The sequence below is a fragment of the Chaetura pelagica genome, unplaced genomic scaffold (assembly GCF_000747805.2).
Source record: "Chaetura pelagica isolate M959 unplaced genomic scaffold, ChaPel_1.0 scaffold697, whole genome shotgun sequence".
Taxonomy (NCBI): domain Eukaryota; kingdom Metazoa; phylum Chordata; class Aves; order Apodiformes; family Apodidae; genus Chaetura; species Chaetura pelagica.
The window spans coordinates 142,696-161,493 of NW_009953927.1; the positions used below are offsets into that span (position 1 = coordinate 142,696).

Below are 18,798 nucleotides of genomic sequence, written 5' to 3' on the forward strand. Positions count from 1 at the left end.
GGCTTTAGAAAAATAGATTCTTTTTTTTTTCCTAAGCAAACTTCTAATTTTGGAATTGAGACTATATGAAAGCTTTGGTTAAGTACTAAATTTATTTCCATTGTAACAGACATCTTAGATGCTTTTACCAGTGGTGATTACTTTTTTCTATGCATAGATGTCAGCTAATTACTCTGATTTAAACTGCATTTAAACTGGTAAAAAGCCAAATGTTTCTCAGTTCTTGTATATGGTTAAAGAGCCCCCAGTGAATTCAGTAGTTGGACCTTGCACTGGACTTGTCCTGAAAGCTCTTCTAGGTTAATCCAGCTATGAAGTCAGAGTTGAAGAACTCAGCTACAAAATCTAAGGATGGCTGTGGAACATGGTGCACCACAGAAACACAAAACTGTTCTGGTTGGAAAAAACCTTTAAGATCATAAGTCCAACCATTAACCTAACGTTTTTGTCCTGTGCTAAATCATGTTCCTAAGCACCACATCTACATGTCTTTTAAACAGCTCCAGGGGTGGTCATTCGACCACCTCCCTGGGCAGCCTGTTCCAGTGTTCAATTACTCTAGAATAAGTTGCTTCTAATATCCAATCTAAACCTCCCCTGGCACAACTTGAGGCCATTTCCCCTCATCCTACCATTTGTTACTATGGAGGAGAGATCAACCCCCACCTCACTGCAACCTCCTTTCAGGTAGTTATAGAGAGTAAGAAGGTCTCCCCTCAGCCTCCTTTTCTCCAGGCTAAACAAACGCAGCTCCCTCAGCTGCTCCTCATCTCTACAGAAGATAACTGCTAAAAGAGAATTGAAGTTAAAGTCTTAAGTTTGTGTCTATTGAATATATAGACGTTTTTGAACTTGGGAAGGTCTAAATTGCTTTGATTGCCTGAAACACATCAAAGCAGCAAAACAGATGCATCTCAGCTGAACAGAACTGCAACATTTATCTGCTACAGTGCAATGTGAATTGCTTAGCTAACACGCAGCTTCACAGGTACTAGTATCATTATGGAAGATGATTCAGGCCTTTTTATGAGTGGTAATTTTTTCAGGCTATAAATGCTTTTCTCATCTACAGTGGTATTTTTTCCTACTTTTGTTTGTTTGTTTTTTTTGTTTGTTTTTAATAAATTGTTATTAATATTTCCCTAACAGTCATCAAAAAGACAAAAGTCACCTCTTTGCTTTGTTATTTGCAAAGAAAAGGCATTTCTATATATGACCACTGGACATGTCAGTTTGTTTGAAGAAGTATAATGCATCAGTTTAATGTCAAATAACATGCGAAGAAAGGTAAAAGAAATGTATGAACCTGTATTTAGGAACTGAGATAGCTATTCACACTTCACACATAAAGATATCAAATGGTGTTGCCAGTGCTGTAAAACATGTCTGTGCCAGAGTAAAAAAAGCCCCAAAACTCTTCAGTGTCTTGCTAGCATTAAAGTTTAAATCTTGTCAGGACTCAACAGTGTGGCTTCAATTCAGCAAAGCAGTTCAAGACATCTGATTTTAAGCAGGAAAGATTATGTACTTAACATGAGAATATGTCTAGTAATTCCCCTAGCACAGCCAGAGTGCTTAGCACGTTGCAGAAATTTTGAAACATGATGAGGCACAGGAATTGTAGTGGAAAGCAACCTTTGTGATATTAATGAGAGTTCAGGGTGGAACATGAGGGAAAACAAACAGTATCATTCACAAGGTTAATATTAAATAACCTTCTTATATGTGCTGCTGGATTGGCACTGCACAGCAGGTCAGTTCCCCTGTTCCAGCTGGCATTTTCTTTGCAAGGTTTCTCTGTATGTTACTGCCTGCCCATGACTTGAATTAACAAGCCTACTGCTTGGGCAAACATAGCCAGTTTGGTTTCAGCACACATTATGAATAAATCTGCATCTCATATCTTGGAGCTTTTCTGTAAAATTACAACTCTGCTCCTTCCAGTTTCCTGAAGTTGCTACATTTGGCAATAACCCAATATATTTGTTTATAACTTATTTGACTACAACCAAAACTCTGCTTCAAAATAATAAAGCTCTGGCTGACCTCAGGTGAAACCAAGTTTGGTTATAGAAGAGCACTTTTGAACCCAGCATCCTCAATTTTTTGCAATCATCTTGAACTCAGACACGCCTTTCAGATCTCAAAGAGGAATTTCAAAAGATCAGGGGAGCAAATTTCATTTGAAATAGTATCTATATAAGAAATCCATTTCCTCCAGGAATACCATCAAGAAGCAGTAAAATTTAAGTTCAAGACCCTGGTATTTATGCTAGACTAATGAAACTACTTAACACTCCATTACCATAGGACAAATTAATTACATGGTTTAATCGCATGCTAAATTATTCATGTGCTGCTAATCAGATTAAAGACTACATAACAAACCCTGTATGACATTTAGGAAATCATTAACTTATATATTGGATTAATTGGAAGCTACCAAATGATAAAGGACAGGAGCAGCATTTCTGGATGGCCACTCATGACTCCAAGTAGTCATATATTTACTACCATTTGGTCAACACTCAAAGATGAATCAGCTTGACAGAAGCTGTGATAGTAAACAGTGCATTTTAAATTGGTGAGATTTTGTACATCCTCAAGTTCACACCAGTTTAAGATACAATTTCAATTGGTTTAATTTGCATCTGTAATTTACAGACTGAAGCAAACTTAAAATCTCATTTAAACTGATGTAGAGTTAGCATATGAGCACATCTATTCGATTTATAAATGTTTGTTATAATAATTTATAGTAAAATTCTCTGTTTAGGAAGCTTTCTGTTGATGATTGCAACTGCTTTCCATACCTCCTCTGTAAGATCATACCAGCACTCTTGCCTTGCTCTATTCTCTGCTGATGTGGTGCTTTAAGTTTGTACAAATATCATAGAATCACAGAATCATTAAGGTCAGAAGGGACCTCAAAGATCGTCAGCTCCAACCCCCCTGCCATGAGCAGGGAACCCCACCACTAGACCAGGCTGCACAAAACTTCATCCAACCTGGCCTTAAAAACCTCCAGGGAGGGGGCATCAACAAGCTCTCTGGGCATCCCATTCCAGTTCCTCACCACCCTTACAGTGAAGAATTTATTCCTAATATCTAACCTAAATCTCTCCTCTCTCAGTTTAAAACCACTACCCCTTGTCCTATCACTATCTTCTCTGATGAAAAGCCCCTCCCTAGCTTTCCTGTAGCCCCTTCAAGTGCTGGAAGGTGCTATAAGGTCTCCTCGGAGCCTTCTCTTTTCTAGGCTGAACAGCACCAACTCTCTCAGTCTGTCTTCACAGCAGAGGTGCTCCAGCCCTTTGATCATCTTGATGGCCCTTCTCTGGACCCTCTCCAACAGCTCCATGTCTTTCCTGTGCTGAGGGCACCAGAGCTGTACAGAGCACTCCAGGTAGGGTCTCAGCAGAGCAGAGTAGAGGGGCAGAATCACCGCCCTGGCCCTGCTGGCCACACTTCTTTTGATGCAGCCCAGGATGCAGTTGCTCTCTGGGCTCCAGCACACACTGGCGGCTCATGTTGAGCTTCTCATCTATTACCACCCCCAAGTCCTTCTCCTCAGGGCTGCTGTCCAGCCATTCTCCCCCAGCCTGTATTTGTGCCTGCATATGAATATATAAACTGTGGGCACTTACCAAAAGGAGTGTACTGCATTCAGTAACTGCATAGAACACTTTGTATAGCCATGTACAAAAAGTTTAAGCTACATCCTTAATTGTGTAAATCAGCATAAAGCTGAAAGAGATCATGAATGAGACCAGAAAGGGGAGATTATTCAGTGTGGTTAAATGCAACATTGCCAAAACAATTTTGCATGAGGTAAGTAATAACTTGTGAAGAAAAGTTGATCTCTGCTCAAACTTCTTATAAAATCTTAAAATATCAGTTAGTTTCTCCCTTCATTTGCACTGTTAAGATATGGAAATTAAAATACCCAACTCTTTGATGCTTTGATGAAGCATCTTACATACAGAAACAGTCCATGTCCACACTTTCCACAGTAGCTTAAAAACACATTAATATTTTTATATACCATCCAAACAGGATCTCTGGAGCCTTTATACTGAACCAAGTAACTTCTGATAAACATTTTCATGATACAGCTTTTGATGACACCTTTTAAGCCAAGAGACATAGGAGGGATGCTATCAAGTTATTGTTTTAATCAGATAATTTTCCAAGGTTAGTGTGTCCAGTATTTCCAAATACAGGGAGACAAACCTGCTCATTTCACTAAACAAATTTATTCAGATTCGATGTAATACATACACTGCATACACTGCTTTGGTTTATAAGGACTTCAAGTGACTTTTCTTCCAGATCACATTTTGAATCGTATCATAACATTACTTTAGCCGCTTCAATTATCTCAGCTTCTGAAACACTTCTTCAGAAAGAGGGAGCAGAAGCAGGGTTTGGTTTGTGTGCCTGCACTTGCATGCACCAATACACAGACACAAACACGCGCGTGCCAGCGTTCAGCTGAAATACATAGGTGTAGCTTTACTGGTATCCAGCTGATCATTTGTATCCCCATGAGAGAGGGAGGTTCCACCCCATGAGGCAGTGACCACAGGGGAGAAGACAAAAGATCTGATGAGGAAGAAGTATGGGAAGCCTTGAGGAAAGCCTTTTTCCCCATTGGAGAGGTCAGTGTATGTGCGATACAGCATCCAGGACACACATGGAAGTTGGGTGGGAGATGAGAGAGAGTGATTATTAAGGAAGTGGAGTGCCAGATGGTGATCAAGCCAGCCTGATTTTTAAAGGGAATAAAATGAACAGCCATGCCTGATAGCCTCTAGAGTTAGTGACCTATTGAACAGTCAGCAGTTTTGTGAGTATATCCCAGTTAAGCTTCCAAGTGGACACATGCAGCTAGCACAGCACTACAGGGAAGGCTACCTTCTGCAGTGAGCAAGGTAAAGGGAAATGACAGCTTGCAATCCAAAATTCATCTGGGAAACTGAGAAAGCTTAGTCCCAATGCCCAAAATTTCCTGTAAGAAAACCCCACCAATGAAGAATTAAGAAGTGTCTGCAACATAAGCAACAGAAAGAGCCATATTAATTTTAAAGGTAATTTTCCAAATATGTTCCTGAAGAGGTCTTCTAATGCTGTTAGACAATGTTTTCCACCAGCAAATCTTGAAACAGTCTGCAGTGGGGTTCAGTGGCAACAAGAAGAGAAGCATCTTGCATGCATAAGCACACAGCTCAGCAGCAGAGTAAGGCATGGATTGCAACCCTCTCCAATGTCTCACCACAGAACATTACAGAGTCTTGTGGATTTACTGCCAATCCTCTAAGCATCACAAAATAAAGCTGTTGTGGATTTAAAAAGCACCCCAAAACAACAAACTAATAGTCTGTATTGAGAAAAAGAACTGCAATTAAGAAAAAGACTAGTTTACACTTCAGTAAGTGTATAGCTCTGTTTTACAAACCTAGGAATGAACCATGCTCCTTAGCTACAATAACCCTGGTGTAGTAGATGTAAACCTCACCCTCCACTAAATGCCAGAGACTGAATTAATCGCATTGTATCGCACCCTTCACTTTCAGACATGAAAAATAAAATACACAAACTCTGAACCCATCAGCTCAAAATGGGATACTCAGCAATGGGTGCTACCCAACAGCAGAGCTGCTCAGTGCAGGGCTGGCTGATGGTAAGTGTGTTCACCTCCACTGAGGCCAGGACTCCCTCCTCTGCAGGGGCTCCAACGCCTTCACGCCTGGTTAAGAAAGTGAAACTGGAGCAGATTCCACCGTTCTTTATTAAAATAGACCAGTGCATTCACATGTCTCTATTGCTGTTATCATTATCTTACACAGAACCATGAGGAAATAGATATTTGCAAACAAAATTCACAAGCTATTTGCCTCAAAGAGCAAATGAGAGCCTGAGCCTACCACTACGACAAATATTGCTCAGACTCAAACACATTTCATGAGAGCTGCTCACAAAAGTAAGTCCCATACCAAGCCAGATCTTAGGACTTGCAATAGACACAACACAATAAAAACAAGCTGACTAAAGGGGAGGACATTGCACTGAAGCCACAAAGAGTTTTGTAAAACTCTGTTGGGTGCTCTCCTGGTCTAGCATGATACCCAACTCCTCTGAAGCCTGACTAGCCCCAGAAACACTCAACACTGGACACTCAGTTGCAGTCTTTTTATTCTCACCTGTCTCATCATATGTGTAAACTGTCAGCATAGAAAGAAAAGAGCATGACTGTTTTTGTGGTTCTTACAATGCATAACTTTAGTATCACAAGAAGTTTCATTTTTGCAGAGATAAAAGTTTTCCATTTTTAGAAAAACCTTACGATATATATATTTTTTTAAGAAGCCATTAATGATGATATCATCTGCTCCTAAACACGTATGACACTCACCAACCACACTTAAACCCTCCACAAGCAACCACACTCACAATACACATGATTAGACTGCTCAAAGTGTATGGCAGCACTAGGTAAATCACTTCTGCATAGATTATAATTTTTCCAACATTACTGAAATTGTGGAATATCACAGCAGACAGAGATCTCTGAGTTTTGAATTGTCCTGATGCATACATTAGTTCTGATTTTTAGTGCACTTATTTCATCCAAGTTTTTCTTCAGCAATCAGGCTTCATAACAGGTGACCAGACTTGTACACTAGAAAGAGTAACAACTCAGTATAGTTCATGAAGGAAGATATCATTCTGTTGCTGCTTTCAGAGATTTAAAAGTGATAGTCTGCAATTATTTTCGACAACTTACCAACCAGCTAGCTTTGAATATAAATTGACACAGGGTGCTTTAATCACATATAAAAAAAAAACACACCTCCAAGCCCCTTGAAGTTTGTAGTCCTTTCATAGCTTAAAAAGTGAATACAGATGCCAGCTGTTTTACAGGCTGCAGTGAACACTTAATTGCAGGATTACTCAGTGGTCTATATATTACTTTCTTGGCTAAGAAGGGTCTGGTTTTGGCTAGCTTGGAAAGGAGTTTTTATCTCGCTAGGAGAGCAGGCTTTCTTCCAGTCTCAGACACACTTAATGATAGACTGATAAAACTCAGAGAAAAAGCACATACTGCAGGTCAGCCAGCTTTCTTCTGAATAGCTCAGCTGTTCCTTCTTAGTGAGGAAAGACCTCAAAATGTAGAGATTGCAGTTGTATTTTAATGTTCCTGTGTCTTCTTGTTCTATATTAGGATTTTTTTTTTTTTTTAAATTTTAAGTCTTAATATATGTGCGTTCCTTTGATACAGATGCTTGTTCTTGCCACAGATGCTGCTAGCTCTATCTACATACATGTTTACAAAGAAAGCAGAAAACAGTTTTGAGTCTGAAAAGTTGAAGTTTTGTGCTACAGAAATGGTAGAAAACTTGTATCATGAAGGGTGCAATTTTTTTAAGCAACTACCTTACTGAAGAATTTGTCCTACTGGGAGCAGTACTTTGAAGTCACTGATGTGTTTGGAAGCTACCTGTTACTAGGAGCTGTAGCACAAATTAGATGGTGGTACAGCTTTACAGAAAAACAGCTGAAAAGCAGGCACAGAATTTCTTTCTTTAATGAAAACTGGATTATTCGTTTTTTATTTATGGCATGTACTGCAGAAACCAGATCTAGCCTATGAGATGATGCCATCCAGCTTGTGTTATTTGTGCCAGTAGAAGATGAGAAATGGCTCTTATAGCCATGAGGGGTGCCTGAAGCAGATTTTTCTGCCATCCACAGCCCAAAGGAGGCCTTGGCTTCCTCCTGCTGCCATCGATGCAGGGAGTTACGGGGAACTGTGCTTTTCCAGAACCTTGCTGCCCTCCTTTACTTTTATTTCCTATTTCCTGACGTCTGTTAGCGATGGAAGTGGGAGGCCAACTGCCTTCATGAGGAAAAGGGATGGGAGGAGGAGAGTTGCAAAGCACAGTGAAAAGGACCAACTGCTTTCCACAGAGGAGGGCACAGAGGCTGGATGGGGTAAGATACCGAGGGTGGATGCAGTAAGACAGTCTGATGTTTCTTGAGCTAACAGCAGGACCACTGCAGCAAAGTGGGAACATCAAGCTTAGCCTTTCCAAAATCCAGATTTACTTCCCACATACGACTGGCAAAGATCAGACCATATGGACATATTTTTAGTAATCACACATAATAAACCCTGCAGGAGTATGTACAGTATGAGACCTGAACTGCTGGAGTGCATTTTTATAGCATGCTGAGCCACATGTAGGAGGATATCTTTCCACAGATTTATCTAATCTGGTTCTTCGCACTAGTTTACTGTAGTATATTTAGTCTGGAAAATCTGTTTTCCATAACTAATTCTCAAACAATACACTTATAGGATACTTTACTCAGAATATAGGTGGCTATTAATGAGTCTTTAAAAAAAACCCAAAGCACAACACAGCATTAAGCAATTACTTTGTACAGTATATTTTAAAGTTAACATTCCTAGTTTCATTTCTATTTTACACACAGTGGTTAATAAAATATAACTGCCTGTAGCCCTTTACCAAGACATAATACCTGACTTTGTCAGACTTGTTCAAACTGAATCTTAACTTTGATTTCAAATCTGCAGTTACAGATGACTCAATGGCAGTACAATTCAACTCAATTTTTTTAACAGCCAATTAAATTGTCCTACTGTTGACTGTATTATTAAATGCTAGAAAAGCAAACCTTTCTAAATGTATCATGACTAATGAAGTAAAATATGAGGAGCAGCCATGAATCAAAAAAAAAAAAAAAGAGTGCTTTGTTTTTTATTTTTTATAATTTCTTATTATTTTTTAGTTAAGTATACATGTCTCTGATCTATTAATATCACAATTGATTGAATAATTTGCATCTGACTTCAGTTTCAAGCTAGCAGACATAACCTACACATGGTGGATATCTGACTTGTAGTAGCCTAACATCAAACAAACTGCATGATGAGAAAAGTATTACAGCATGTTGGTATTAAACCAATGGATGCATTTATTGTGTTATTGACATTTTTAGTGCAGGAAAGCCCTTCCTTGAACTTTTATAAGGCTGTTCAAAATGAGAAGCCCTGTATTCCTATTTTTTTTTCTGAACTGTGAAGGAACAGTCAGTTTTATTTCTGTGCTCTTAGCTTTTCTCAGGCTTTCATAGCATCGCAAATGGTTTCTGTACTCTGTATGTTGTATTCCACAGCAAGCCACTTAGCAGAGCTTTATTTAAAGGGCAGAGATGTGTGCTGACCTGGTAGCTGGATAAGTTTTAATGCTAAAGAAATTACGGTTGCTGGAATATGTTACAGCAGTTATTTACAAACCTCTCTGTTCTTTTGGCCAGTTACTAATTTTTTTCCCCAGGACATTCAGTAAAACTACCAGCAATGTCAAAATCTATTTAAAGCTGTGTCTCAAGTGTTACCTTCCATTGGGATCGTAAATGTCAATGTGGCAAAAATTAGTCTTGCCACATCTATGGTCAGTATCCCAGTCTTGAAATAACAAGGCATCCATTTAATTTTTAAGGAAAGAATGCGACATATTCATTTAGGATAAACAAAAACCTCATTCAGAGTAGAACACTATTAATTGCAGCCTAGAAAATGTACAGATGGACATTTCCCACTGTGCATAATGCATTAAATGTCTTAATTGCACAGAAGAACTAGTAAACTTGCCTCCAGATGACTGAATCTGGGGCTGATATTGTCAGACGTGTACTGAAAGGCAGTTGTATGAAGGTTCAGAAATTAACTGATCTACATAGGGGCAGTTATAGCATTTCCAGCTCTTAATCTAAAACTTACTTGACTTAGCTAATATAAATTATAGCCATGTCCTTTTGAAGGTATCTGGTCAGCATAATCTTCCCTCCCCTATAATCACATTACCCTTACAGTTAGCTGGTTCCTCTTCTCTGTGCCAAAATGTTCTTTATCTCTAGTTAGTGGAAAATATCAAGTGAAAAAGCACCACAGAAATGGTTTTTGCTATCCAGGAATCCACTACCAATTTTGAAGCCCATGGTTAAATGCAAAGGGTTTGAACCCTTCTCTGGTAACACAGCTTCTATCACAACAAGTATGACAGGCGCCGTGTTTGTAACAGCACTTCCTAAGGTTTGCGATGATTTGGCCCCTTCTTCAAGTTAAGAACAATTAGCTTTTATTTACAAATAGGAATCTGAAACACACCGAAGTTACAGGGAGTGGCAGAACCCCTGAGTGTTCCTGTGGTGGAGCTCAGAGGTAAAGCCAGACCCCACATCCAACCTGTGTTCCCAGTGCTGGGAGTGCTTCTTGCACTGCTGCTCAGAGGAACTGGGAACAGGCAGCCTAGCTAGGGATGAAGAGGCTGGGCACGGAAAGCAAGGGAACAAAGAGCACACATGCAGATTTCTGTATAGTTGTATTGCCATGCTTCAGCTACAAAATGAGAGAAGTCATTCACAAATTGTTTTCCAGGGGTGGTTAATTCTGTGTGAGAAGGCATAGTAACCACAACAAAGCACACTTTGGCTGAGGAGGTCCCTAATGACTCAAAGATGCACCTACTTTATTTGCATTTTCATATTTTTTCACTACTCTGACCTTCTTATTTTCTTAGTGAAATTGGAATATCCTTAGATAAGCCTCCCAAGTAGAGATCTAGGGTGCAACAAATGCATCAAGAGTTCTACCACCTGGTTTCAGAAACTTTAAAAACATAGATATAGAGTGGCAAGTTTTACCTATTGTTATTGCAATCAAAGGAAGAAGCCTCTAGATTTTCTCTTCTATTTAATGATATTAAATTTGTTTACACTTAGGCACGAATAATCAGTTAAGTCTCATAAAACTGCTATAGTACACAGACAGCAGCTGTAAAATCTCAAGCAGCCATTTAATACTAGATAGCAGCTTTCCAGTTCCAAGGCATAAGCAATCATACATCCAAATCCCTTATACTACAGTGTATTTCTGTGATTGATTCAAATTTACCCCAATGTAATCTGATTAAACTTTCGGTAATACACTGCAGATATGAATTAGATCACATACACACATACAAACTAGATGTCATTTAAGTGTCATATAAACCAGAATCCATGTCCAGCATCCTGATTTGCATTTTCCCTTTCTCTCTCCCTGCAAAAACATGCATTTTTCTCCATCTGTTTCAATATTGTGCATTTTAAGCCAAGCAATTAATACTTTAAATAACACTGTAAATGAGAAATGGCTCATTAAAATACAGCATAGTAATTTTTCTCTGACAACCACTTCTAGCAGTTATCAAACCCTTTATCTCCAATGCTGGCTACTAGAGATTGGTAAAAATGGGCTTGAAGCGACCAGTTTACACCAGGATTGAATTTTACAGCCTTAACTCAAATATGTCTATCATTCAGGGTAATGAAATATGACAGTTGGATCCCAGTAAGAATTCTGTATACTGTATATTATCATCATCATCACCTCCTGTAGGAACAGATCATAGGATCTGTGAGGATTATCTGCAGAGCTCTTACTGGATCACTCTGCTTAGCCAACACTCATAATAAAGTCACTTGCAGGTAAGAGAAAAGTTATCACACTACCTCAAATGTAAGCAGGGGATGGATGATGCTTCACGCCTCCCTCAGCTCAACTGCAAGTCGTCACCTTCTCCAGCCATCCCAGCACCTACACAAAATCAGGGGAAACGGAGACAAGAGATGAGTGCTGGAACAGCAAAGGTCACCAGCAGTGGGAAGGCGACATAACAAAATCCAAGCGGGCGTCCCGGCACTGCTGTCCCTCAGGAAAGGCCACCGGCTGGGCAGTCTGCACAGGGGCCCTGAGCAGAGCACCTGGGCTTCTCACTCAAACTGCACCAGCTGCCTGAAACCCCTTGTGTCCCTGGAGGCTTGCCAAGCTGCAGGATCCCTTGCTAACCTTGACATTAAATTGCATGAACGCAGATTTAAATGGCAAAGATAATTCAGGGTGACTGTTGAGGACTCATTTTCAGTGCACATCCATGATAGAAATAGCTGGGCTGGAAGTAAACGCTGGGTCACCAAGAGAGTGCTGATGAGTACTATCTCACTACAACTACTTCAGACAATTTATAAACTGTCATTTTGAGAAACTAACATTTCCTTTTTCTCTGACAGGGCAGTGTTTAAGTCTCAGGAAGATGGCATGCTGTTAAAAAAAAGAATCACGTCATTTGTTATGTTCAGAATTCCTAAGCATGTTATCACTCCCATGATAGTTGGCACAGTAGCAGCATCTAAAACAGTTTTGAATTAATAGTACTTCTATATTTAAATAAAAATAATATTAATTCAATGTGGAAGATTACTTCTTCCCAAGGATGCAAGTCAGCTTTTTTAAATGCTGAAAAGAGTCACCCACGGTGCCTGCATTAATTGAGGAATTAATAACAATTTGGTTTCTAGTGGGTAAGACAAAGAAAAATAGACCAGATTTCACAGTATCAGGCTCTTGAAGTAACGAGGAAAAGAAAACAGTCTTCAAAATCCCACAAATGACATCTAATAACATCTGATTTTCAAAAGAATTCTTAATTTCAGAGAGAACAATTGACCAGTGAGCCAAAACCCTATTTGCCAAAAATAAAGGGACAGCTTGGACTGAAGTTGTAAAGTCTAAGGCAGCTGTTGACTGAAGTGAGCTACCAAGACTACTGACAAATTCCTATTTCAAAACACTTGGTAGAGTATTAGCAAGTGGAAATGATCTCCATGTGACAAAGCCAGAAGCCTACTACAACAGGGCAGGGGAAATTATTCCATTAGTCTTTCCAAAATATTTTGAAATCTTGCTCAACAGCAAAGAAGATCTTTTAGCTACTTTATGGGTGACAAAAGGGAAATGTCCTAACTTCTGATTACCTAACTGTACTCAGAACATTTTGTTTCACTCTTGTTAGCAAGGAGTGATAGCATAGAGATGGCATGCCCTGACACGGTCTATTTACAATACTGCAGTTCATAACAAGCTACACAAGCATGAAGACTGTTATGTTTGCACTTGGCTCTGACACTTCATGATGTGTGAAAAAGAGGTGCTACTGCACATTAAGGTAGGGACCTAGATCTTTAAATAGCAAGCAGCCACCTTTAAATGATTCTTGGAAAAAACTTCAGCTTCAGGAGAAGGAGAATGTAGATTTGTGTGTACAAACCATATTGGTGAGGCCTTTTCAGAGACACATCTTTTCCCAGAAACACATTTGATTATTCTAACCCATGAAGCAAAAAAAAGGACTGCAGCACTGAGTTAAGTTGGGGCCCATCCAGGACTAGTTTGCTTCCCCAGCTAAGAAACAGACTAGTCACTCCTCTGATTGCCATGTCAGGATCTTTGCCCACAACAACTCTTTAGTACCTCCCATGCTAACCTATCACAAATTATGAACTAGAAAGATGAGATGGATCCAAATATGCCAAAAGATCTTTGGGTCTTTGAAAGAGCATCTAAGCAAAAGCCCAGTGCTGAAAAAGTTAGAAAGGCTTTTGACACCATCCCATGTAAAATCTTAATTTACAAATTGATGGAATATAAACTAGGTAGGTGGACAGTGGACTGAAAACAAGCTGAAACGCTAGAGTGAGAGGGTTTCAATCAGTTTCACAAAGTCCAGCTGAGGGCTGGCCACAAGTGAAGTAGCCCAGGAGTAAATGCTGTTTAGGCTATTTATTAATGACCTTTTCCACTGATCGATCAGGGGAACAGATTGCTTACAGAGGCTGTGGAGCCTGGAGATACTCAAAACCCAATCAGACATGGCCCAGGGCAACTACATTAATGAAAAACCTCTCTCTGAACAGGAGGGTTGGATTAGATGACCTCCAGGGATCCCTTCCAACCTTAACAATCCTGTGATTCCAGGATATAAATTATATGCTTTAGAGGAAAGATGCTAAACTATGGACACCTTATATTTGCATAGGCCACTGAGGAAGGACAAATTATTTCCAAGCAGACACATGAGCCAAATGCACAAGTCCTAACAGATTGTTCAGAAATCATACCCCTCCAGTATGCTGGGCTACTAGCAGACGCATTAGAGAATCTCTGGTATCTGTGATGAACTATTTCCAGAGTGTTTGTGGTTGTAAGATTTGGCCTAGAGGAAGCCTAATTTTCTCTTTATTGTATTTCACCTGTATTTTACTTCTTTCCATTTCCCATAGAACAACTCCTGTTCAGCTCAAAGGAAGACAAAGCAATTTGCCTGAGCTTTATTCCAGTTGTACCTGATACGCTTTTTGTCTGTCTGTCCAGTTTGCATCAACTGCATCAGCACTTGCTGAGCGCACTATCTTCTGAAGCTGTTCTGAAAGTATTTGTCTCAAATAAAAGGAAAAAATGGGCTCTTCACATTAATTTTGAATATTTCTCCAATCAAGTAATTCTATCAGTTTGATGGTAAGCTGAATGAGTCAACAGGGTGGCTTGGCAGCCAAAAGGGCCAACTGTGCCCTGGGGTGCACCCAGCAGAGCTGGCTGGTCCAGTGGGGGGTCCCACTGAGCACTGTTCTAGTGCAGCCCCACCTCAAACCCAGTGTGCAGCTCTGGGTACCTCAATGTGAGACAGACTTCAAACCATTAGAGTGTGTCCAGAGGAGGGTGACCAAGACTGCAAATGACTTAGGAGAGCAGCTGAGGTCACTTGGTTTGTTCAGCTCGGAGAAGGCTGAGGTGGGACCTCATAGCAGTCTACTATACCTTGTCACAGAGGGCAGCAAAGGGGACTGTGCTGATTTCCTCTCTCTGGTGACGAGTGACAGGATACGAGGAAGCAGAATGAAGTTGCATCAGGGGGAGTTCAGATTGGACATTAGGATGATATTCTTCACTGATAGGGTAGGAAGTCCCTGGAACAGGCTCCCAAGGCAGTGGTCACGGCACTAAGAGTGTCAGATTTCAAGAAACATCTGGATGATGTTCTTAGCCATAAGGTTTAATTTCAGGTGGTCCTGCAAGAAGCAGGGAATTGGACTCAGTTATTCTTATGGGTCCCTTCCAACTGGATTTCACAATTTTATGATCCTTCTTAGGGTCAAACTTTTCACCTTTAAACTCTGCTTCTCTAACACAATGAGGTTCACATCCTCATCTGAAATATTCTTTTGCAACTGTGAACTTACTACTGAAATTCTTTCATCAGCTTCTTTCTCTGCACAAGAGTTCCCTAAAGTCTTTCAAGAAAAACACTAACAAAGCCTATCAGAACCTTTCATCATCTTTCCATTTTCCCCTCTATTCCCATAACTAAGGCTTTTAACCTGCTTTTTCCTCCTTTAACCCTTCCACTTGCCTCACCAGCATACCCCAGACAAGGGCTCACACTTTAGTTCCAAATCTTAGCCTTTCTTTCCCCTGTTGATCTCCTTATATCCTCAGGAGTCTAATAATAAATCTTGCCCTTCATGTTTTAAATATTTCACTGAAACACATTTCTGTTCTTACAGATTTGGCAGTCTTTGCCTCTTTGACATAACAATAACCAGAACATTTTCTTAGCAGCACTAAGCTAAGTAACAACTGATATTTGTTTTGTCACCCATAGTAGGGATGAAAGGTGAATTTGTTTTCCACTGCATTATGCTTGCAAGTGTATCTCTGTACAGAATAGCTCAGGAGGTCTGTGCTGCAGTCCAAGGCCAAATAAAGGAATTAATACGCTTCTTTGGGTTATAAAAGAAACCATCAGCATCGTAAAGGATGCAAACAGAGAAGAAGTCCAAACTTTCTCAGTAGGTAGAAATTTCACTTGACATATGAGATAGCACTTGTGATAGCCAGAAATTCAGCCTGTCTTCCATGAATGAAACATGTCATATTCCCAGCTACAGTTAATTATCTACTTGAGCTGAAGGAATGTTACGAAGAATAATTTAGTCAATGTTTCTGTAAAGTGTATTGAGATCTGGGCAGCTGAAATCCAGAACTCTACTAGCTGAAACTGTTGCTGACATATTAGTATCTCAAAAGGGAAATTTTCTTGATAAATTAACACGGAAATACCAAGCATAAGCTGAGAAGAAAGATATATGACTGGATTATTGTTGCCAGTTCTCATGTCCACACTTCAGAGACTAACACACTTCTAAAGAATAAGGACCTAAAAATGATACTCAAAATCTGGGGCATCTTTTTATGATCCAGATAATAGCTCTAGTTTATTTGAGAAAAAAATACGTAATCTGGTCCACTCCTACTCTTAACAGCCAGAAACTTTGCTTGACTTTCACCTCTACCTGTTGTGTTTTTCTAAAGACCAACAGAGACCTGCGACAGTTTTGCAACTTCCCCAGGCAATCTATCCCAATGCATGACTGCCCTTCCCACTAGAAAGACTGTTCTAATATGTACCTCAGCTACCTCTTGATGTAATGCAATTCATCTACTTTTTTTTCCCTCCCTAAAAGAATGAAAGATAGGTTATTTCTTACTCTTTTTTTTCATAGTTTTTTAACCTACTTCAAGACTTACAGTTCCCTTCCTCTCTAGATGAAACAAAACAAAATTTTAAACTAAGTTTTGTGGACTACTGGTCATTCTTATAGCTTTCCATCAAGTTAGACCATGTCTGAAGTAGCAGTCTACCTGAGACTTCATCAAAGCTAAGCTGAAAGAATTACCTGAGGTAGGTCTCTTTCAGCTTTTATACATCCTATTACATCTGCCATTTTGTAAGAGAATGGTAGTGTTGACTCACGATCAGCCACCTCCAAGAGATTTTCTGCAGAAGTGGAAAGCCTGGTTTTGCAATAATATTCATTAAGCATTTCTAATTATGCAAATAAAACATAGAAGGATATGGGAAAACAAAGCTGTTAATTTTAACTGAAGACTAAAGGTACTGCAAGGAACAAGGACTGTAAGAAGGTATGAGAAAATATTTTTCCAAAAGGAAATACAGAATATTAAGAAAATCCTCTATTTAATGCATGTTGCCAAAAAAATCACTAGTCTCAGAAAGAAACAGCTTATGGGACAATTTGGCAAATTTTTAATGCAGAAAGATACAACCAAAATGTACTGGATAATAGAAGGTCATGACTACCCAGCACAGTGGGTGAACAGTTTAGAGCTTTAACACATAGGGCTTAAAATTCTGAGATACAAATTTTATTTGTATGTCTTTGTATGTATTTATTTGTATGCATTTATTTGTATGTATTTGATATCTTAGTATATAACTTGGCAAAGTTAAAACCTCCACGGTCCTTACTTCTGGAAATGCTGTAACCTATACTTTAGGACTGTGTTCTTGAGGACAAAAGAGAGATTTAGGGGATAGCTGCAGATTTTCCTAATCATCCGTGCTATGTTTGAGTTTAATTTGGCTGTTTAGTGTGCCAGCTGCTATCCTAAGCGTTATTAAAGATATGAATTTTTAAATTATGGGCTTTGCAAGTTCCACAAGTAGGTCACGTTCAACAAAGAATTACCTGAGAAGTAAGATAGTGGCTCTTTTTTCAACCTTCTCTTCACTCAACAGTAAATCCAAAAAGCCTAGTTTGCTGTTATGTCCCAAAACAGCTACTCCATTTCCTGCCACACCAACTGGTCACTGAATGCTCTATCACTTTGTTTTCCCAAAAAGCTAACACTCACTTTTGCACACATTCACTTTAGCAGGGGTCTGATTTCCCCACCACATAAAGAAAAGACAACTCTTCACAAGTACCCAAAATTATGTAGCAAAATAGACTGACTTTCTACTCTCTCTGTACTTTTGAAGTTAGATGGTTCTATGCTTTGCAGTCCTGACCTGCACTTCCTCAGCCCTTATGCAGAGTCAGGATATGTGGACATCCCTTTAATATGTAGAACAATGTCCAAAACCTACATCTCTGAATGCACAGCTCCAAGGTCAGCATAACTGGTGCTGTAAACAAAGAAGGCATGTGAACAGATTAAGCATTAAAGAAAGGGATTTACACAATTTTGGTATGAAGGAAGATGCTGAAGTCAGCCAGGAGTGAAAAGTGTAACTGGGAGGCATATGCACATGTAGGGCTGACTCACAGAATTGTTCTGGTTGGAAAAGGCCTTTAAGATCAACGAATCCAACTGTCAACGTAGCACAGTGACAGGTCCACCACTAAACCATGTCTCTAAGCACCATGTCTATATGTCTTTCAGTCATAGAGGCTAAAAAGAAGCCCTCTACCCCTATAGATCTCCAGTTGTGGGCTGTTCCTTGAGCTGGACATCAAGCCTCAACAGCTGGCACGCAATACACTGAGATACTTGTGGCTTCAAATATTGCTGAAATGTGAAATTAATAATAATGTTCAAATGAATATTTCATTAATATAAAATATTGATGTTATTTTTGTTCATCAACAATCACTAATGTAAGAGGTAAAAACATTTACCAAGATTTACATTTAGTTATGGCTCTTCTATTGCCTTAGTTTTTTGGGATAAATTATTTGCAAGCTACACATGTACTTGGTGTATTTTCATACTCTAAATATATTTCTTTTCTGGCTCTCCTCCACAGTTCTGGATAACAAAGACCCTCAATGTTAGAGAACTCTCTGTTTAACAAAGCCTCAGGAGCCATATACACTAGGATTTTTTATGTGGGTTTCCAAACTATAAACTGTTTAAGAATAAACATTTCTTGTTTATTTAATTCTTCCTTTTCTTCATGCTTTGAAATATTTCTAGTTTCCAAAATGTGATCTGAAGAGTGACCCTACAAGAAAAAAGCTACCAGATTAAAAAAAAAAAAAAAAAAAAAAAAAAAAAAATTTTTTTAAATTTTCAAATAAAAGGAC

At 39.2% G+C, this 18,798-nt stretch overlaps 1 protein-coding gene across 1 annotated transcript in view; it reads right to left on the reverse strand.

The window, feature by feature from the left end:
• The window catches only part of GHR (growth hormone receptor), a 132,260-nt gene that overhangs the window by 92,353 nt on the left and 21,109 nt on the right, over positions 1 to 18,798 (reverse strand). The window contains exon 3 of the mRNA XM_010001594.1: positions 11,584 to 11,668. The gene's annotated coding sequence lies outside the window, so the exon portion shown is untranslated. The remainder of the gene's footprint in view (positions 1 to 11,583; positions 11,669 to 18,798) is intronic.